We start from the raw sequence: 23130 nt of genomic DNA, 5'->3' as shown, positions 1-23130 counted from the left end.
CTATTAAGATCTTTTGCTCATTTTTAAAATTGGCTTGTGTTTTTCTGTTTTTGCTATTGAGTTGTTTGAGTTTCTTATATATTCTGAATATTAACCCCTTGTCAGATGTATAGTTTGCAAATATTTTCTCCCAATCTGTAGGTTGTCTCTTTGCATTCCATATTTAAGGTCTGTCATCGCCACCCCTCCCCGCTTATGTTATCAGTTCATTTGTTAGTCAGGACCCTGGCTTGCAAATGACAAATACCAAACTCAAATTGGCTTAAGCAAAATGATAATAGTGTACATGGAACACAAAAGGCTTTGGAATGTCTGGCTTTGGGCATGGCTGGATCTAAGGGCTCAAGTGATGTGATCCAGGTCTTCCTTTTCTCTCTCACAGATTTTTTCCATTTTGTGATCTTGAGGGCCAGCATAACAACCTTGGTAGAAAGAGAGCATCTTCTCTGATAACTCCCGCAGAAAAAAATACCGGAGAGGATTCTAATTGGCAACACTCCTGTTCCTGATTCAATGACTATGGCCATGGGAATGGAATATTCTGATTGGTCAGGCCTGGGTCATGTGTCTCTTGTGGTCTGAGAAGGCAATCCGGCCACACCTAAACTGCAAGGAAGTGGTTCCTGTCTGGAAAAGGGTTTGGTTATGAGAAGAGGGGATGAACGCTGGGAAGGCAAAAATAGCAGCTGCTCATTATAATGGTATTTTAGCAACTCAAAGGAAGCCAAGTTGGCTAGAGCAGTAATTCTCATATTGTCATTTCCAGTTCTGAATCAGAAATGGGTGGTAGGGCCAGCAATCTGTGTTTTAATAAGCCCTTCAAGTGATTCTGATGCAGGATAACTTTGAAAAACCACTGATAAGGCCGGGCGCAGTGGCTCATGCCTGTAATCCCTGCGCTTTGGGAGGCCAAGGTGGACAGATCACGAGGTCAGGAGATCGAGACCATCCTGGCCAACACGGTGAAACCTCGTCTCTACTAAAAATACAAAAAATTAGCCTGTTATGGTGGCGGGCACCTGTAGTCCCAGCTACTCGGGAGGCTGAGGCGGGAGAATGGCGTGAACCCAGGAGGCAGAGCTTGCAGTGAGCTGAGATCACGCCACTGCATACCAGCCTGGGCGACAGTGCAAGACTCTGTCTCAAAAAAAAAAAAAAAAAAAAAAAAAAAGGAAACCACTGATCAAAGAGGTGAATATGGAAGTGTGATATGGCAAGCAATTAATTCTGGGTGTAGGAGAGATTACTTAGGGGAGGTGGAATCCAATTTAGACCCTAAAGGAGGAGGTAGAACTCATCTTGTGAAGAAATGTTTATTTCTTACTCTCGAGCTACCCGCTTTTCACTTTCACTGAAGCCTAGCTGATGCCAATTTACCATATTTATTCTGTCTCTTGAGCCACTGTGCCTCAGCTTTTCTTTGTCCCTAGAATTTTTTTTTTTCCTTCCTCGTCACTGATTTAAACCCTAGCCATCCTTGGATGTTCAGGTCACAGCTTCCTCTATTCCAGGAAACCTTACTTGATACGTTCCATTTTTACTAATGTATATCTGCTCTGCATGCCTTCTTTCAACCATTTTGCACACATTTATTGATAGCTTATATACCAGATACTGTAGTAAGTACTGGACTTGCACAAAGGACTTGTACTATCTAGTTTAAAGGATATGTGCATATTCCTTAAGATGCCATCGGAATGCCCTGTAACAAGGCTTTACCAGTTTACATAGACTGGCATATGAGGCTGCTTAGTTCTTCCACATCTTCACCACCATTAGATGTTAACAATCTTTCTCATTTTTGCCAACGTGAGGAGTGAACAATGTCTTATTGCTATTTGATAATGAATACATTTGGGGATCTTTTCTCTGTTGGCTGTTTGCATTTCTTCTCAAACTTGCTTGTTGATATCCTAAGCCTGTTTTTTGGTTTTGTTTTGTTTTTTTTAGGTACAGCAAAATTGAATTTTTTCCCTTTTGGTGTACAGTGCCTTGTATTTTAACACATGTATAGATTTGTGTAACCACAACCATTGTCAGGATTAAAAAAAAAATTCCATCACTTCAAAAAACTTCCTCGTGCTAACCCTTTATAATCCCACTCTTCCCCTAACTATAACTTGGCAACTACTGAGCCATTCTCCATCACTATAGTTTTACATTTTTGAGAATGTCATATAAATGAAATCATATAGTATATCACTTCTTGAGTCTGGACTCTTGGACTCAGCATAATGTCTTCAGATTCAGCCAAATTGTTGCATGAATCAATAGTTCATTGTTTTGATTGCTGAGTAGTGTTCCATTGTACCAAAGTTTGTTTATCCATTTGCTCACTGAAGGACATTTGGGTTGTTTCCAGTTTGGGTTTATTATTATTTATTATTTAAATAAATCAGCTATGGACATTTGTGTACAGGCTTTTGTGTGAGCATAAGTTTTTGTTTTTCTAGAGTACTCAAGAGTTGGATTGTTGGCTTATACAGTAAATGCATGTTTAACTTTATAAGAAAGTGCCAAACTATTTTCTAGAGTGACTATACCTTTTTTTTGAGATGGCGTCTCCCTCTCTTGCCCAGGCTAGAGTGCAGTGGCATGATCTCGGCTCACTGCAACCTCCACCTCCCAGGTTCAAGCAATTCCCCTGCCTCAGCCTCCTGAGTAGTTGGGATTACAGGTGCGTGCCACCACGCCCAGCTAATTTTTGTATTTTTAGTAGAGTTGGGGTTTCACTATATTGGGCAGGCTGGTCTCAACCTCAGGCAATACACCTACCTCAGCCTCCCAGAGTACTGGGATTGCAGGTGTAAGCCATCATGCCCGGCCAACTATACCATTTTATATTTCCACCAGCAACATGTCAGAGTACTCTATGCTCCATTTGCTTGGGAGCACTTGGTATTGTCATTTTAGCCATTCTAGTAAGTATGTGGTAGTGTATTACCTTGGTTTTAATTTGCATTCCCTAATGGCCAATAATGCTGTACATCTTTCCATGCTATTATTTGTCATCTTTATATTCTCTTTAGTGAAGGGTCTGTTCAAGTCCACTGCCCATATTTTAATTGGACGGTTTCTCATTGTTGAGTTTTAAGAATTTATATTCTCAATACCAGTCCTTTGTCAGATATGCAATTTACAAATGTTTTCTCCTAGTCTGTTTTAGTGTCTTTTAAGAAACAAAAGCTTTTATTTTGATGAAGTCCAATTAATCAATTTTCCTGTTATAGAATATGGTTTTGGTGTCATGTCTAAGAACTCTTCATCTTAGAGAAATCTTCAGGTCATAAAGATTTTCACTATGTTTTCTTTGTAAATATTTATAGTTTTATGCTTTACATTTAAATTTATAATCGATTTGAGGACTGTTCTTTCATCTTGTATTTTCCAGAAGAGATTGTATATAATTAGTGTTATTCTTTAATAATGGGTAGAATTAATTTGTGTAGCCATAGGGGCCTGGAGATTTCTTTCTTGGAAGGTTTTAACTATAAATTCAATTTATTTAGTAGTTATAAGACTATATATTTTTTTATAAAATAGAAATCTCACCTGGAAGGACTATGTATATTATCTATTTCATTTTGCGTTATATTTGGTGGCTTGCAGTTTCTAAAAGTTGGTCCATTTTCACAAAAATTGTTGAATTTATTGGCATAAAAATTTTTATAGTATTCCTTTATTTTTCCTTTCAGTATTTATGGGATATTTGTAGTAATGTCACATTTCATTTTGAATATTGATAAGTTGTCTTTATTTTTTTTTTCTGGTCAGTCTGGCTAGAAATTAATCAATTGTATTGATCTCAAAAAACCAACTTTTGTTTTTCATTGATAAGTTCTATCATTTCTTCTTTTCTTCTATTTATTTATGTGTTGTATTTATGTATTTAATTATGCATCTATGTATTTATATAAATAATTACATATAAATATACATATATTAATGTGAAAGATTATTAGGTTATTGATTTGATAACTTTCTTCTAATATAAGCACTTAAACTAAAAATTTCCCTCTAAATTTTTATATGGTACATTTTATTAGGTTCAAAATATTTTCTAGACAATGTTACCTTACTGTCTTTGCCATAGTTAACTAAATTAGGGGTAAGTGTCATAGCTGAAAGCTACATTATATTAGCTGGGCAAGTAACTTATGAGTAGACTAGTGTGAGAAGTCTTCTAAAAATGGACAATGAGACCCAAACAAATTTTGATTTGAAATTTTCAAAAAGAAAAGAAGCAGAAACCAAGATTAGAGGTGAAGCAGAAACCTAGAAAGACTGAGTTACCTGTATGGTAGAGTCACCTCAGTAGGGAACGACAGTTGCCTATTTCAGAGGGAATGACAAGATGACTAAGTAAGACAGCAGGGTCATGAATGATGAAGAGTTCATTTTCCATTGTTCTGTGAAAACTGTCCTTCCATCAGCTGAGTTGGGCCCTTGTGCTTTTCTCTTTTCCGTGTAACCCTAACATCCACTTTAATTAGTTATGAAAGGAAGCTTTAATATAAAAGCTTTACTGAGATATAATTTACACATATAGTTCATCTATTGAAAGTGCACCATTGAATGGATTTTAGTACATTTTCAGATAAAAAAAAAAACCGCAGGGAGTTTGTCGTTAGTAAACCTCCATAAGAAATGCTACAAGAGGCCTGGTGCAGTAGCTCACTTTGGGAGGCGGAGGCGAGCAGATTACTTGAGGTCAGAAGTTCGAGACCAGCCTGGCCAACATGGCAAAACCCTGTATCTACTGAAAATACAAAAATTAGCTGTACATGGAGGTGCACACCTGTAGTCTCAGCTACTTGGGAGTCTGAGGCATGAGAATTGCTTGAACCCAGCAGGTGGAGGTTGCAGTGAGCCGAGATCGTGCCACTGCACTCCAGCCTAGGCAACAGAGTGAGATTCTATCTCAAAAAAAAAAAAAAAAAAAGAAAGAAAGAAATGCTAAAAGTAGTTTTTCAGGGTGATACAAAAGGATAGTAGACAATAATTCAAAACCATATGAAGAAATAAATGACTAGAATTTACATAGGTAAATATAAAAACCAATGTTGCATGTTTAAATTGTAACTCTTCTTTTTTCCATACAAATAATAAATGCATAAAGCACTAATTGTAAATCTATATTAATGGTCACACAATGAATAAAGATGTAGTTTGTGACAAACATAAAGGGGAGTGGCGCTGTAAAGAAGCAAGAGTTTTTGTGTATTATTGACACTAAGTTGGCATAAAGTCTTTTTTGTCTGATATTCATATAGCCTCTCCAGCTTTATATTTTTGCTATTTGTGTGATACATAGTTTTCTATCTTCTTACTTTCAGCTTGTTTGTATCTTTGAGTCTAAAGTGTGTGTTCTAAGGCTGGGCGTGGTGGCTCATGTTTGTAACGCTAGCACTTTGGAAGGTGCAGGTGGGTGGATTGCTTGAGCTCAGGAGTTTGAGACCAGCCTGGGCAACGTGGCAAAACCCTGTCTCTACAAAAACCATAAAAATTAGCTTGGCATGGTGGCACACACCTGTAGTCCCAGCTACTTGGAAGGCTAAGGTGGGAGGATCGCTTGAGCCTGAGAGGTGGAGGCTACAGTGAACTGAAGATCATGCCACTGCACTCCAGCTTGGGAGAACCTGTCTCAAAAAAAAAAAAAGGTGTGCGTTCTGAAGACAACATATATTGGTCATGTGTTTTTATTGGATGGGACAATCACTGTCTTTTGATTGAATTCATTAATTAATATTTAATGTTATTAATATAGTTGAGTTTATGTTTGCCATTTCGATTTTCATTTTTTCGTATTCATGACTTTTTCCCTCTATTCCTCCTTTACTGCTTTTTTTGCATTATACGAATATTTTGCTAGTACATCTTAATTCCTTCTATGATTTTTGTATTATATAGATATTTTGAAAATTATTTTCTTAGTTGTTGCTCTAGGGCTTACTTATCATAATAGGCAGTTGACCCTTGAACAACATAGGGGTTGGGGTACGGACACCCTACACAGTTGAAAATTTGTGTATAACTTTTGATTTCTCCAAAACTTAACTACAAATAGCCTATTGTTGATCAGATGCCTTACTGATAAACAGTTGATTAACACATATTTTATATGTTGTATGTATTATATACTGTATTCTTACAGTAAAGCAAACTAGAGAAAAGAAAATGTTATTAAGAAAATTATAAGGAAAACATATTTACTGTGCATTAAGTGAAAATGGATCATCATAAAGGTCTCCATCCACATCATCTTCACATTGAATAGGCTGAAGAGGAGGAGGAAGAAGAAAGGTTGGCCTTGTTGTCTTAGGGATGGTGGAAGAGGTGGAACAGGAGTCAAGAGAGGCAGACCAGATACACTTGGTGTAACTTTACAGAAATACATCATAATTTCTGTCTGATGTTTTTGGTTTTTCATCTCTCTACAAATGTTTCTGTATGGTACCAATCCTCCTTCCACCGTTTGCTTTAGTTTCAGTGCCCACATTATAAAAGGGTCCATGTTGTGAAAGAAGTCAAAAGCAGTCTTGAATAATCAGAACTCTTCTGCCAAATTGTCTAATGTCAATTTGTTTTCTGGCACTGCTTCTTCTTCATCTTTGTCCTTATCAGCACTCATCTCCATCAAATCATCTTCTTTTAATTCCTCCGGTGTGGTATCTATCTTGAAAAGATTGTGAATTTCTCCAGTATCCATGTCTTGAAACCCTTTACCCGCCGTCTTTTTTGCCATGTCCACAGTATCTTTCATGATTTTGTTGATTGGCTCTGTTGTAAATCCTGTGAGTCATGCACAACATCTGGACATAGTTTTCTCCAGTAGGAATGTATTGTTTTGGGCTTGATGGCTTTCATGGCCCTTTTTCTGTTTCCTTTCCTTTCCTTTCCTTTCTCCTTTTTCCATACCGTCCTGTCTGTCCTTGGCCCCGGCGTCACTCAGGCTGGAGTGCAATGGCGTGATCTTTGGCTCACTGCAACCTCCACCTCCCGGGTTCAAGCAATTCTCCTGTCTCAGCCTCCGAAGTAGCTGGGAGGCTTTTCTTTTTTCTTTTCTCTTTTCTCTCTTTTCTGTTTTCTCTTTTCTCTTCTCTCCTCTCCTCTCTTTTCTCCTTTTCTTTTTCTTTTCTCTTTGTCTATCATTGCTTCTCTTTCTTTCTCTCCCTTTCTTTTTTCTCTTTCTTTCTCTTTTTCTTTCTCCTTCCCTCCCTCTCCCACCTTTTTCTCTCTCCCTTTCTCTTTCTTTTCCTCCCCTCCCCTTCCCTTCCCTCCCCTCATCTCAAATGTGATAGCATTTTGTGACTTATTCCATAACAACCATGGGCTAAACACGGTGGCTTGCACCTGTAATTCCAGCACTTTGAGAGGCCGGGAGTTCCAAGACCAGCATGGGAAACATAGCAAGACACCGTCTCTATAAAAAAGAATCCTCACAACGATGGTACCTTCAATAGTATCCTCCCAGACTTTTATGGTGTCTTCCCTGTCGAAGTTCTCTTCCATAGCTTGGATCTAGAGACTGAATTAATGTTGTGTTTAGGGGCTAGTAGACCATGTCATTGTCTTCAGTGTTGAACTCATAAGGTATTGTCCAATATCAAATTAACTGTAAAAGGCAATTCCTTATTGGCAGAGTCCTTCCTCACTTCAGGGAGAAAGCATCAGTGCAGTCAATTCAGAAAAAGAGTTCTCCTTGTCCAAGCTTTCTTGTTGTACAACCAAAAGACACTTCACTGGTGTTCATCTTTTTCCTTCATGGATCTGGGTTAGCAGCTTTATTAATAAGGGCAGCCCTGATCATAAACCTGACTGCATTTGCACAAAACAGTAAAGTTAGCCTATCCCTTCCTGCCTTAAATCCTGGTGCTTGCTTCTCTTCCTTACTAATAAATGTTTTTTGTGGCAATTCTTTTTTCCAGAATAGGGGACTCTCATCTGTGTTAAATACCTGTTCAGGTGGATATTCTTTCTCTTCAAGGATTTTCTTAATTATGTCTGGAAACTCAGCTGGTGCCTCTTGGTCAACAGAAGCTGTTTCTCCTGTTATCTTGACATTTTTATAGCTAAATCTCTTTCTAAATTTGTCAAACCATCTTTGGCTGACATTAAATTCTCCAACTCTAGATCCCTTACCTTCCTTTGCTTTAAGTTGTCTTATGACTTGGCTTTTTCTTGAATGATGTTAGAGGCTATAGTATACCTTTCTTATAGCAGCCCTGAACACTTACAGAATCTGCATGTCTAAGATTACATTGAAAGGTGTTTCGCAAAAAAAGCAGGGATTTTGTGCCTGCTAGCATAGCTGTGGTGATGACTTCATGAATTTGCTTTTATTTTTTACGGTGGTCCTTACACTGGATTCATTTATCTGGAAATGGTGGACAGCCTGCAGCTACAGACCTCAATCTATGGTACATGTCAAGCAGTTTGACTTTTTCATGTAATGTCATGACTTTGCTTCTTAGGAGCACTTCCAGCATCACAGATGGCTCTTTGTATGGGTCCCATGGTGTTATTCAGAGTTTACAATGTTACACTAAACACAATGAAAAATACACAAGAAATATGAAAGGTCAATTTTTATTGTGATTTGCAATTTACTAGAGAGACAACTGGTGTCACATGGCATTTTAAGCTGATATTCACTGCAATAGTAATAGGAAGTGGCCACAAAATTATTACAGTCGTATAGTATGTACTACAGTTAATTTTATGTAGTTATGAATTAATACTTCCTCTACATTTGTTTACATTTCTCTCAACTGCAAATAGATTCATGTATGGTCTGCAAGTGTTTATATGTGTAAGTTTTAATGTTATAATAGATTTTTGTATATTTTATGGTAGTAAATGATTAAATAGACTTATCTACATATATTTTATGTATTCATGACAGAACTTTTTCTCTTTTTTTTTGATATTTCCAGGCTATGCATTTCATCTGTGAGTTTTTTCAAATTGTTGCAAACCTCCAAAAATTTTTCCATTATAGTTATTGAAAAAGATTTGTGCATAAATGGATTCATGCAGTTCAGACTCATGTTGTTCAAGGGTCAACTGTACATCTTAATTTTTCAGAATCGACTTCAAATTTATCATAACTTAATTCTAGTGAGCTATATGATATATATGTCATAGATTATATATAGCATTGTTTGTGTGTGTGTGTGTGTGTGTGTGTTTCTGGAGAAACAGAGAGTCTCACTCTGTCACTCAGGCTGGAGTGCAGTGGTGCCATCTCAGCTTACTGCAACCTCGACATCTGGGCTCAAGGGATCCTTTTCTGCCACAGCCTCCTGAGTAGCTGGGACCGCAGGTGTGCACTACGACACCTGGCTTTTTTATTATTATTTTTTGTAGAGACAAGGTCTCCCTATGTTGCCTATCCAGTGAAATTTTTAAAATGTGACTCTTTTGTAGCTCTATTGATTCTACCCCTTTTTTGTGCTATTATTTGTTATACATTGTGGAGGTAAAAAGTACAATAACTTAGGTGAAAACTCACTAGAGGGGTTCAACAATAGATTTAAACTGACAGAGGAATGAATCAGCAGCCTTGGAGTGGAATCTCTGCACAACAAACATATTGGGAGGAAGCCAGTTTGGGTCCCAGTATTTTTGGCCTGCTCCATGTGGTGTAGAGCCTCCATCTTATGAATGTGGTTGGGCATAAGAAGGGAGCTCCAGACCTCTCTGCTGCCCAAACCTGAAACTTAGCCCCCATAACATGGAGCTGAGGGGAAAGAGATGTACTGGTCACCTGTTTTTCTGGAGAGATACCATATCCCTTTGGAGCTGTAGGAAGAAGGAGTCCCTTCTTCTTCTTTATACCAACTGGAGTAGAGTTTCTGTCACACTAAGTTTGGTGGAGATGGTCAATGAGCAGTTCACTCAACTGTCCCAGACTTTCTTACCAAGAATTAGTAGATTTTCTTCAATAATGTTTCTTCATTTGATGGCCTTAGAAGAATTACAGAGACTTTACATGGTGGTTTTTAAAAAATAATTTTCATTAATTGTAGTTAATTCACTGGAAAGCATGTCCATTGAACTCTACATGCTTCCATTCTCAAAGTTGATCTCTTTCTTGAAATGCTTTTTTCTTATTTATTTATTGATATAGGTTATTGGAGAACAGGTGGTATTTGGTTACATGGGTAAGTTCTTTAGTGGTGATTTCTGAGATTCTGGTGCACCCATCACCCGAGCAGTATACACTGCACCCCAATTTGTAGTCTTTTATCCCTTACCCCCTTCCCACCCTTTCCCCTTGAATCTCCAAAGTCCACTGTGTCATTCTTATGCTTTTGTGTCTTCATAGCTTAGCTCCCACTTATGAGTGACAACATACATTTGGTTTTCCATTCCTGAGTTACTTCACGTAGAATAATAGTCTCCAGTCTCATCCAGGTTGCTGCAAGTACCATAAATTCATTCCTTTTCATGGCTGAGTAGTATTTCATCGTGTATATGTACCACAGTTTATTTATCCACTCTTTGATTGATGGGCATTTGGGTTGGTTCCACATTTTTGCAGTTGCAAATTGTGCTGTTAAACACACATGTATGCAAGCATCTTTTTTGTGTAACGACTTTTCCTCTGGCTAGATCCCCAGTAGTGGGATTTCTGGATCAAATGGTAGTTCTACTTTCAGTTCTTTAAGGAATCTCCACACTGTTTTCCATAGTAGTTGTACTAGTTTATGTTCCCACGAGCAGTGTAGAAGTGTTACCTGTTCACTGCATCCACACCATCATCTCTATTATGTTTTGATTTTTTGATTATGACCATTCTTATTGCATTGTGGTTTTGATTTGCATTTCCCTGATCATTAATGATGTTGAGCATTTTTTCCATGTTTGTTGGCCATTTGTATATCTTTTGAGAATTGTCTGTTCATTTCCGAAGCCCACTTTTTGATGAGATTGTTCGTTTTTTTTCTCGCTAATTTGTTTGAGTTCATGGTAGATTCTGGATATTAGTCCTTTGTCAGATGTGCCGAGTCCAGCTCGGTCAGGGAGACCCTAACCCAGCGGTGCTAGAGGAATTAAAGACACACACACAGAAATATAAAGGTGTGAAGTGGGAAATCAGGGGTCTCACAGCCTTCAGAGCCGAGAGCCCCAAACAGAGATTTACCCACATATTTATTAACAGCAATCCAGTCATTAGCATTGTTTCTATAGATATTAAATTAACTAAAAGTATCCCTTATGGGAAACGAAGGGATGGGCCGAATTAATTGCAGCAGGAACATGCTCTTAAGACACAGATCACTCATGCTTTTGTTTGTGGCTTAAGAATGCCTTTAAGCGGTTTTCCATCCTGGGTGGGCCAGGTGTTCCTTGCCCTCATTCCCGTAAACCCACAACCTTCCAGCTTGGGTGTTAGGGCCATTATGGACATGTTACAGTGCTGCAGATATTTTATTTATGGCCAGTTTTGGGGCCAGTTTATGGCCAGATTTTGGGGGGCTTGCTCCCAACAGTCAGATGTATGTATTGTGAAGATTTTATCCCATTCTGTGTGTTGTCTGTTACTCTGCTGACTGTTCCTTTTGCTGTGCAAAAGCTCTTTACTTTAATTAATTCCCAGCTATTTATCTTTGTTTTTATTGCATTTGCTTTTGGGCTCTTGGTCATGGAATTTTTGCCTAAGCCAATGTGTAGAAAGGTTTTTCTGGTGCTAACTTCTAGAATTTTTATAGTTTCAGGTCTTAGATTTAAGTCCTTGATCCATCTTGAGATAATTTTTGTATAAAGTGAGAGATGAGGATCCAGTTTCATTTTCCTACATGTGGCTTGCCAATTATCGCAGAACCATTTGTTGAATAGGGTGCCTTTTCCTGACTTTATGTTTTTGTTTGCCTTGTCGAGCATCAGTTGGCTGTAAGTATTTGGGTTTATTTCTGGATTCTCTATTCTGTTCCATTGGTCTTTGTCCCTATTTTTATACCAGTACCATGCTGTTTTGATGACTATGGCTTATAGTATAGTTGGAAATCAGATAATGTGATGCCTCCAGATTTGTTCTTTTTGCTTAGTCTTGCTTTGGCTATGCGGGCTCTTTTTTGGTTCCATGTAAATTTTAGGATTTTTTTCCTAATTCTGTGAAGAATGATGGTGGTTTTTTAATGGGAATTGCATTTAAGTTGTAGATTGCTTTTGGCAGTATGGTCATTTTCACAATATTGATTTTACCCATTCATGAGGATGGGCTGTGTTTCCATTTGTTTGTGTCATCTATGATTTCTTTCAGCAGTGTTTTGTAGTTTTCCTTGTAGAGGTCTTTCAACTCCTTGGTTAGGTATATTCCTGAGGTTTTTTTTTTTTTGCAGCTATTGTAAAAGAGGTTGAGTTCTTGATTTGATTCTCGGCTCAGTTGCTGTTGGTGTATAGAAGGGCTACTGATTTGTGTACATTAATTTTGTATCTGGAAACTTTGTTGAAAAACTTTCTTTTATCAGTTCTAGGAGCTTTCTGGAGGAGTCTTTAGGGTTTTCTAGGTAAACAATCATATCATCAGCAAACAGTGACACTTTGACTTCCTCTTTCCTTATTTGGGTGCCCTTTATTTCTTTCTACTGTCTGATTGCTCTGGCTAGGACTTCCAGTACTATATTGAAGAGGAGTGGTGAGAGTGGGCATCGTTGTTTTGTTCCAGTTCTTGGAGGGAGTGCTTTCAACTTTTCCCCATTCCGTATTATGTTGGCTGTGGGTTTGTCATAGATGGCTTTTATTACATTGAGATATGTCCCTTGTATGCTGATTTTGCTGAGAGTTTTAATCATGAAAGGATGCTGGATATTGTCGAGTGCTTTTTCTGTAACTATTGAGATGATTATGTGATTTCTGTTTTTGATTCTGTTTATGTGATATATATCATATTTATTGACTTGCATATGTTAAACCATCCCTGCATTCCTGGTATGAAACCCATTTGATCATGGTGGATTATCTTTTTGATATGTTGCTGGATTCAGTTAGCTAGTATTTTGTGAAGAATTTTAGCATTTATGTTCATCAGGGATATTGGTCTGTGGTTTTCTTTTTTGGTTATATCTTTTCCTGGTTTTGGTATTAGGGTGATACTGGCTTCATAGAATGATTTAGGGAGGGGTCCCTCTTTCTCTATCTTGTGGAATAGTGTCAATAGCATTGGTACCAATTCTTCTTTGAATGTCTGGTAGAATGCTGCTGTGAATCCTTCTGGTCCTGGACTTTTTGTTGTTGGTAATTTTTTTATTACCATTTCAGTCTCGCTGCTTGTTATTGGTGTGTTCAGAGTATCTAATTCTTCCTGATTTAGGCTAAAAAGTTTGTATCTTTCCAGAAATTTATTCATATCCTCTAGGTTTTCAAGTTTATGCACATAAAGGTGTTTATAGTAGCCTTGAATGATCTTTTGTGTTTCTGTGGTGTCAGTTGTGATATCTCCCGTTTTCATTTCTAACTGAGCTTATTTGGATTTTCTCTCTCTCTTTTTTTTTTTTTTTTTGGTTAATCATGCTAATGGTCTATCAATTTTGTTTATCTTTTCAAAGAACCAGCTTTTTGCTTCATTTATCTTTTGTATTTTTTTATTTCAATTACATTTAGTTCTGCTCTGATCTTGGTTATTTCCTTTCTTCTGCTGGGTTTGGGTTTGATTTGTTCTTGTTTCTGTAGTTCCTTGAGATGTGACCTTATATTGTCTGTTGGTGCTCTTTCAGACTTTTTGATGTAGGCATTTAGGTCTATGAACTTTTTTTTAGCACCACTTTTGCTGTATCCCAGAGGTTTTAATAGGTTGTGTCAGTATTGTTGTTCAGTTCAAAGAATTTTTAAATTTCCATCTTTATTTCATTTTTGACCCAGTGATCATTCGGGAGCAGGTTATTTAATTTCCATGTATTTGCATGATTTTGAAGGTTCCTTTTGGAGTTGATTTCCAGTTTTATTCCACTGTGGTCTGAGAGAGTGCTTGATATAATTTCAATTTTCTTGAATTTATTGAGGCCCATTTTGTGGCTTATCATATGGTCTCTCTTGGAGAATGTTCCGGTCTATTAGTAATTGTTTTATAAATTTGGGAGCTCCAGTGTTAGGTGCATATGTTTAGGATTATGATATTTTCCTGTTAGACAAGGCCTTTTATCATTATATAATGTTCCTTTTTGTCTTTTTAAACTGCTGTTGCTTTAAAGTTTGTTTTATCTGATATAAGAATAGCTACTCCTGTTTGCTTTTGGTGTGTCTCTTGAAGGCAGCAGATAGCTGGTTGGTAACTTCTTATCCATTCTGCAATTCTGTATTTTTTAAGTGGAGCATTTAGGCCATTTACATGAAATGTTAGTATTGAGATGTGAGGACCATTCTGTTCATTAATTGTTTCATTTGTTGTCTGTAGACCTTGTGTTTTTTTGTTTTATAGGTTCTGTGAGATTTATGGTTTAAAGAGGTTCTGTTTTGATGTGTTTCCAGGATTTGTTTCAAGATTTAGAGCCCCTTTTAGCAGTTCTTGTAGTGCTGGTTTGGTAGTTGTGAATTCTTTCAGCATTGTGTGAAAAAGACTTTATCTTTACTTATGAAGCTTAGTTTTGCTGAGTACAAAATTCTTGGCTGATAATTTTTTTTTTTTTTTTTTTTTGAGATGGAGTCTTGCTCTGCCGCTCAGGCTGGAGTGCAATGCTGCGATGTCAGCTCACTGCAACCTCTGCCTCCTGGGTTCAAGCAATTCTCCTGTCTCAGTCTCCTGAGTAGCTTGGATCACAGACATGTGCCACCACGACCAGCTAATTTTTGTATTTTTGGTAGAGATGGGGTTTCACCATGTTGGCCAGGCTGGTCTCAAACTCCTACCCTTGTGATCTGCCCATCTAGGCCTCCCAAAGTGCTGGGATTACAGGTGTGAGCCACCACACCTGGCCTATTGGCTGATAATTGTTTTGTTCGAGGAGGCTGAAGATAGGGCCCCAATCACTTCTAGGTTGTGGGGTTTCTGCTGAGAAATGTGCTGTTAATCTGATAGGTTTTCCTTTATAGGTTACCTGGTGTTTTTGCCTCACAGTTCTTAAGATTCTTTCTTTGTCTTAACTTTATATAACCTGATGACAATGTGCCTGGGTGATGATCTTTTTGTGATGAATTTTCCAGATGTTCTTTGAGTTTCTTGTATTTGGATATCTAGTTCTCTAGCAAGACCAGGGAAGTTTTCCTCAATTATTCCCCCAAATATGTTTTCCAAACCTTTAGGTTTCTCTTCTTTTTCAAGGATGCTGATTATTCTTAGGTTTGGTCATTTAACATAATCTCAGACTTCTTGGGGGCTTTGCTCATATTTTCTTACTCTTCTTTCTTTTTATTGGATTGGGTCAATTCAAAAACCTTGTCTTCGAGCTCTGAAGTTCTTTCTTCTGCTTGTTCGATTGTGTTGCTGAGACTTTCCAGAGCATTTTGCATTTCTATAAGTGCATCCATTGTTTCCTGAAGTTTTGATTGTTTTTTATTTATGCTTCCTATTTCATTGAATATTTCGCCCTTCACTTCTTGTATCATTTTAAAAAATTTCCTTTCATTGGCCTTCACCTTTCTCTGGTGCCTCTCTGATTAGCTTAATAACTAACCTTCTGAATGCTTTTCAGGTAGCTCATGGATTTCTTCTTGGTTTGGTTCCATTGCTGGTGATCTAGTGTAATTTTTGGGAGGTGTTAAAGAACCTTGTTTTATCCTATTACCAGAGTTGATTTTCTGGTTCCTTCTCATTTGGGTAGGCTCTTGTCAGGGAAGGTCTAGGGCTCAAGGCTGTTGTTCAGATTCTTTTGTCCCATGAGTGTTTCCTTGATGTAGTACTCTCCCCCTTTTCCCGGGGATGTGGCTTCTTGAGAGCTGAGCTGTAGTGATTGTTATCTTTCTTCTGGATCTAGTCACCCAGCAAGTCTTCTAGGCTCCCTGCTGGTGCTGGGGGTTTTCTGCAGAGTCCTGTGATGTGAACTGTCTGTGGTTCTCTCAGCCATGGATATTGGCACCTGCTCTGGTGGAAGTAGCAGGGTTGAAATGGACTCTGTGAGGGTCATTAGCTTTGGTTGATTAGTACACTATTTTTGTGCTGGTTGGCCTCCTGCTGGGAGGTGGTGCTTTCAAGAGAGCATCAGCTGTGGTAGTATGGGGAGGAACAGGTGGTGGGAGGGGCCCTAAAACTCCCAAGAGTATATGCCCTTTGTCTTTAGTTACCAGGGTAGGTAGGGAATGACAATTAGGTGAGGAAAGAGCTAGGTGTGTCTGAGCTCAGACTCTACTCGGGCAAGTCTTGCAGCATGCTGCTGCTGTGGGGATGGGGGTGAGTGAGGTTCCCAGGTCAATGGAGTTATGTTCCTAGGAGGATTATGGCTGCCTCTCCTGTGTCATGCAGGTTGTCAGGGAAGTGGGGGGAAAGGCAGCAGTCACAGGCCTCACCCAGCTCCCACACAACCCAGAGGGCCAGTCTCACTCCCACTGTGCTCCCCACAACAGCACTGAGTCTGTTTCCAGGCAGTGGGCAAGCAGGCCTGAGAACTTGCCCCAGGCTACCTGCCTCCCAGCTGCAGAAGTAAGTAGGGCTTTCCTTCTTCCCCTGCCTGTGGAGTCTGCACACTGGATTCATGTCCTAGCCTGTGTTCTGGCCAGAAGACTTCTTGACTGGTTCAATTTGTTACAAAGTTCAGCAGGAGGTTTCCTTTTCCCTGTGGCCTTTTCCCCGTGCCTCTGGCAGCCCTCCTCAAGGACCCCTGTGAGGCGAGGCAGAAATGACTTGCTGGGGGACCCAGTGAGCCTATAGGGCTTTTCCTGCTGCTTCCTCTACCCCTGTATTTCATTTGGCTCTCTAAATAGACTCAGCTCCATGTAAGGTCAGAATCTTCTCCCGTAATCCAGACCTTCAGGTTCCCCGGTGGGGGTGTGTGTTTGGGGGCAGATGATCTCCCTTTCCCACTTCCACAGTTTGGGCACTCACAGGATTTGGGGGGGTATCTCTTGGGTCCTACAGGAGCAATCCACTTCCTTCAGAGGGTCTGTGGGTTCTCTTGGCTTTCCTAATGTATTCTTGCAGTCATTCTGGAGCAAAAGTTCATGATGTGAGCCTTCACACGCTGTTCTGTCCGTCCAAGTAGGAGCTGCAGTCTCGTCCTACCTCCTGTCCGCCATGATTTTCCATATCTTGAATTGCTTTTGTAGCTAGTGTGTAGACTGTGTACACAGTGCTATCAGGGTAAGAGGTTCATAAGATGATGATCCTGCAGGTAAAGGATTATTATTTTATGCTTGAGGAATCTAGTTATTAATATTGCTTAAGTTGGACTCAAGTCAAAATTGTATTGTTTCTAAATCCCAGCTTGTTTTCCACTGATTGATGTATAATGATTTTGAGTCATGGTTTTAATGAATTGACTTCATAGCCTTCATATAACAAGTATATTAGTTATATACTGCTGTATAGTTACATACTGCTGTATTAAAGATTACCCAAAAACTTAATGGCTTAAAACAACAATATACGTTTTTTATCCTCATCTATGAGTCAGGAATTCAGAGGTAACTTAGCTAGGCAGTTGTTGCTCAATGTCTCTCAAGAAATTGCTTTGAGGACATCTACCTAAGCTATAGTCAACTGAAAGCTTAATTAAGGCTGGAGGTTCTGTCTCCAAAGTGGCTCACTGAAATGGCTGGCACTTTTCTCTCTTTTTTTTTTTTTTTTTTTTTTTTTAAGGGGCAGGGCCTTGCTCTTTCACCCAGACTGGAGTGCAGTGGTGTGATCATAGCTCACTGCAGCCTGGAACTCCTGGGTTCAAGTGATCCTCCTTCCTCAGCCTCCCAAGTAGCTGGGACTACAGATAAGCCACCATGCCTGGCTAATTTTTTAAATGATTTTTTGTAAAGATGGGGTCTTGCTATGTTGCCTAGACTGGTCTTGAACTCCTGGGCTCAGGCAATCCCTCCACGCAGGCTTACCAAAGTACTGGGATTACAATTATGAGCCACTGCACCTGGCACACCTTATGGCTTCTGTTTAACAGGCTATTTGGATGTTCTCACAACATGGCAGCTGGCTTTCCTGAGGGTAAGTAATCTAGGAGTTAGGAACCGTCAGGCAGAAGCTCTCCTTTTTATGGTATAGCCTTGGAAGTCACATAGCATCACTTCCACCACATTATCTTCGTTAAAAACAATTTACTAAGTCTGACTCACATTCAAGGGAAAGGGAATTAGGCGCCACCTCTTGAAGTGAAGTGTATTAAAGAAATTCATGAACGTATCTTAAAACTACCTTAACAAGAAGAGACAAACTGATTTCTGTTTGCCATTGCATTATCTTTGATTAAAACTCAGAAAAATAGGCCGGGCGCGGTGGCTCACGCCTGTAATCCCAGCACTTTGGGAGGCCGAGGCGGGTGGATCACGAGGTCAGGAGATCGAGACCATCCTGGCTAACACGGTGAAACCCCGTCTCTACTAAAAATACAAAAAATTAGCCGGGCGAGGTGGCGGGCGCCTGTAGTCCCAGCTACGCGGGAGGCTGAGGCAGGAGAATGGCATGAACCCCGGGGGGCGGAGCCTGCAGTGAGCCAAGATTGCGCCACTGCACTCCAGCCTGGGTGAAAGAGCAAGACTCCGTCTCAAAAAAAAAAAAAAAAAAAAAAACTCAGAAAAATAACGTCTCCATATATTATGTCTGGTTGCACCTTATAGTCTGCAAAATTTAAGGATCAGTTAGAATCAAGTTTTCTTGATATTTTTCTCCTTTTTCAGGACAGGAAATGACTCTGGGATTTCTCACACTTTTCATCATGGCCCTTTATCTATCCCAATTCTTAGATTTAGTTTCTAAATACAAAAAGGCCATAGTTGCCCCCAGATCCTATTTATTAGGAACTTGCACTTGAGCTGAAATGGTGATGAGATTCTCTATGTCACTGAGACAGAGCCCCATTTATGTTAACAAAGTTTGTGATGACTGTTCTGTTTTCTAATCACGCGTTGAGCTGTGACTGTGCTGAGCAGGCAGAAGCTGAGCTCTGGATAGAGCTGCTCAATGCTTGTTGACTGGCCAATCAGAAAACAGAGTGGGTGAGGGAAGAAAGTGGGGAATTGTGGAAGAAGATGATATGTAATAGAATAGATTTTTTTTCCTTGTCAAGAATATTGACATTTTTAGATAGGAATAAGGATTTATTGAAATAATCCACATGACTACAAGGCATAAAAGCTTAGATATAGTAGACTCTAAGATAAAAAATATTTTTCTGGCCAGGTGCAGTGGCTCACACCTGTAATCCCAGCACTTTGGGAGGCTGAGGTGGGCGGATCACCTGAGGTCAGGAGTTTGAGACCAACCTGGCCAACATGGCAAAACCCTGTCTCTACTAAAAATACAAAAATTAGCCAGGCATGGTGGCTCATGCCTGTAATCCCAGCCACTTAGGAGGCTGAGGTACAAGAATTGCTTGAACCTGGGAGGTGGAGGTTGCAGTGAGCTGAGATCGTGCCACTATACTCCAGCCTGGGTGACAGAGTGAGACTCTGTCTCCAAAAATAAAAAAGAAATTTTCTTAGGAATGCCATAAATTGGTGAGCATTTTTCAGTTTATAGGTTTCCAGACTCACATCTTATGGAAAAGCTAATTTAGTACCCTTTCTTCCCACATTTTACATGTAAGAAATCTGAAATCCAGTGAAGTTAGTATCAGTGAAGGAGCTAGAAGGATAACTCTTGGGATCTCTAATCCAGTTTTTTATTCAGTGTTATGCATTGTCTTAAATGGCCTATAAGGCTTTGTGTGGTCTGGTTCCTTGATGGTTCTTCATCCTCATCTCATCCTTCCTCTTCATTCTTCCTCTGAGCTGGCCTTCTTGTTAGTCCTGAAATACATTTTGCCTCAGGGCTTTGGCACTTGATGTTTCTTCTGGTTTGGAAACTCTTCTTCCAGATATCTACATGTCTTTTCCCTGTCTTCCTTTATATCTCTGCTCAGATGTCCCCTTATCTGAGATTTCCCTGACTGCTCTATCTAAAGCATTCCCCAGCCCCTGCCTCATCATTTTCCCCCTAACTAGTATTTTTTAAAATTTTACATTACCACATTATATATTTGTTTATTATTTCCTTCGCTAAAATGTAAATTCTATGAAGGCAGGTATTTGATAACGGTTATATCTTCTAGTTCTTAGAACAGTGACAGAGAGTAAATATTCAATGTAATGTAAGTCAAATTTTGTTACTCCTTTGCTCAAAACCTTCCTGTTTCATTCACAGTAAAAAACCAAAGCCTTCAAAATGGCCTATGTTATGGACAGAATTTTGTCCTCCCCAAATTTATGTGTTGAAGCCCTAACTCCCCACATACCTCAGAATGTGGCTGTATTTGGAGATTGGACTTTTAAAGAGGTGATTATGATTAAATGAGGTCATAAGGATGGGGCCCTAACCCAATATGATTAGTGTTATTATAAGAGGAAGATGCATATGCATAGAGAAAAGACCATGTGAGGACACGGTGGGAAGGCAGCCAACTGCAAGCCAAGGAGAGAGATGTCAAGGGAAACCAAACCTGTTGATACCGTGACTGTGGACTTGAAGCTTCCAGAATGGAGAGAATTAATTTCTGTTGTCTAAGCCACCCAACTTGTGGTGATTTGTTACGGCAGCCCTAGCACACTAATCCAGCAAGTGTTTCCAGCTCCGTTCCACCTCATCTCCCATGTCCCCTCTTAATTATGCTGTTGTGGCCTCTTTGGCCTTTCTGCTTTCTCAAGTACAGCAAGCTGGCATTCACCTCAGAGCTTTTACATTTTACTTTCACTCTTCCTGGAATACTCTTCCTCCTAGATTCTATACTGCTTATTCACACACTTGTCAGATTTCTGTTCAAATGTTGTCTTCTTAGTGATACCTTTCTTGACCATCTCATTTCAAATTGCAGCCTCTGTTACGTGTCCTGATTTTGCTTTGTTTTCCTCCATAGCATTTGTCACCATCTGACATAGTATAAATGTACTTGTTAATTGTCTGTCTCCCTGATCAAGGCCGTATGTGCCATGAGGGCAGGAGTGAGTGTTGCCTTTTGGTTTGCTACTCACTCCTTGATGGCTAGAATAGTTCCAGGCACAGACTGCACCCTCAAGTAATATTTTGTTCTGTGTTCTTTTGTGTGAGCAGGGTAAACAGCTCAGGACTGGCTAGTCTGAATTATTTCCACAGGCTCTAAGCTATGGGAGAGGTCTGTGGTTGCCTGGTACCTGACCCTGGGATGACTAAGGCAGAGGAATATTGCCTCCTGGGGTATACCTGCCAGATAGAGGAGGATGGCTCTGAATTGGTAGTTTGCATATGAAAGTCAAGCTCCTGGCTGAACTTTGCCTTCTCTAAGAATTGGCTAGCCCCAGGAGTGGCAATTTCTCCCCAGCCAGAAAAGTTAATAAGATGTCAAACATCATAATATACAGAAAATAAAAACATAAACAATACATATTTACTGGCTCAGTTAATGAAATGGCCCTGACTCAGAGGTAGACAAATAGATCATTAAACCAGACTAGAAGGGCCATAAATCCATTTTTATACATGGGAACGAAATAGTTTTTGTTGTTTGCTTTTTAAGGGGAAGATATATTTCAATTATGTGAAAAAGGATGGTTTACTTAACAACTGGAACCTTCATGATTGCCTTTATTCATTTGGAAGAAAATGAAGCTAGATCTACCTCATACCATAAAAATTATGTTAGATTGATTAAACATCTAAATATAAAAAATAAAATTGTGAGGTTGTAAACAAAAGTGAACAATTGTGAACTGTGAAGTTTAGATAACTCAGGAGAATTCTGTGCAATTTCTGGGTGTGTATGCTTCAAGGGAGTGGGATGAAAAGAAAACTCAGAAGTCATAAATGCAAAGATTGATAGATTTGATTTCATGAACATTTAGTTTATAATAGCAAAAGATAGAAACAAAATTTTAGTGAGGAGAAACTAATTGCCACATATTTGACAAATATATATAGTGAGACAATCTACCTCCTGATAAGAGACAATCACTTCACTAGAAATATACACAAAGAATACGAAAAAGAGTTTTTTTAAATGAAGAAATACACATGGCTCCTGCCAAAGCCTGGACACGGGAGCCTGGCTGGGAGTTCACCCTGCTAATAAATTGTGTTGCCAATTTATTAGCAGCAGATAAAACAGTTAAATGGAGACTTAAAAAAAAAAGAAAGAAATACACCTGGCTAGTAGATATGAAAAGATGCTTGACAGTGACACACACACACACACACACACACACACACACACACACACACCCATCAGAGTCATTCATTCTTTCAAGAAATATTTGCTGATTTTCTACTGTGTACCAATTATCATTCTCTGTATTGGAAATAAAGCAGTGAAGAAAACAGACAAATATCCCTGACCTCAGGGAGCTTACATTTCTAGTGGAGGAAGATGGAGAAGAAACAAATAAATAAATTATTGGTATATAGGAAGGTGATAAGTGCTGTGCAAATAAATAAAGCCATATAAGGGGCCCACATAAAGGAAATGAAAGAAATTTCATAAGTTACTTTGCCTAACTCTAGGGAAATGTTTGAAAATCTAGATGAAATGGATGCTTTTCAAGCAAAATATAAATTGCCAAATTCATTGTGGAAAAGAGAGAAATTCTTATCCAACTAAATATCATAAAGTATCAAGAGAAAATTAGAGAACAACTCTCCGAAAAAGCACCAAACAAGATATTTCAAAGGTGAATTATTTCAAACTTTAAAGAACAGATAAATCCAATGATATTTAAAGTATTTCAGGTTTGAGAAAGAAGTGAGTTTGTAGGGAAATGGTTATTTTCTTTTCTTTTCTTTTTTTTTTGAGACAGAGTCTGATTCTGTTGCCCAGGCTGGAGTGCAGTGGCGCGATCTCGGCTCACTGCAACCTCTGCCTCCTGGGTTCAAGTAATTCTCCTGCCTCAGTCTCCCGAGTAGCTGGGATTACAGGCGTGCACCACCACAGCCAGCTAATTTTTGTATTTTTAGTAGAGATCGGGTTTCACCATGTTGGTCAGGCTGGTCTTGAACTCCTGACCTCGTGATTCACCCGCCTCAGCCTCCCAAAG

This window comes from Hylobates moloch, unplaced genomic scaffold, assembly GCF_009828535.3.
Source record: "Hylobates moloch isolate HMO894 unplaced genomic scaffold, HMol_V3 SCAFFOLD_15, whole genome shotgun sequence".
In the NCBI taxonomy this organism is placed as follows: Eukaryota; Metazoa; Chordata; class Mammalia; order Primates; family Hylobatidae; genus Hylobates; species Hylobates moloch.
This window is presented reverse-complemented; position numbering follows the sequence as displayed.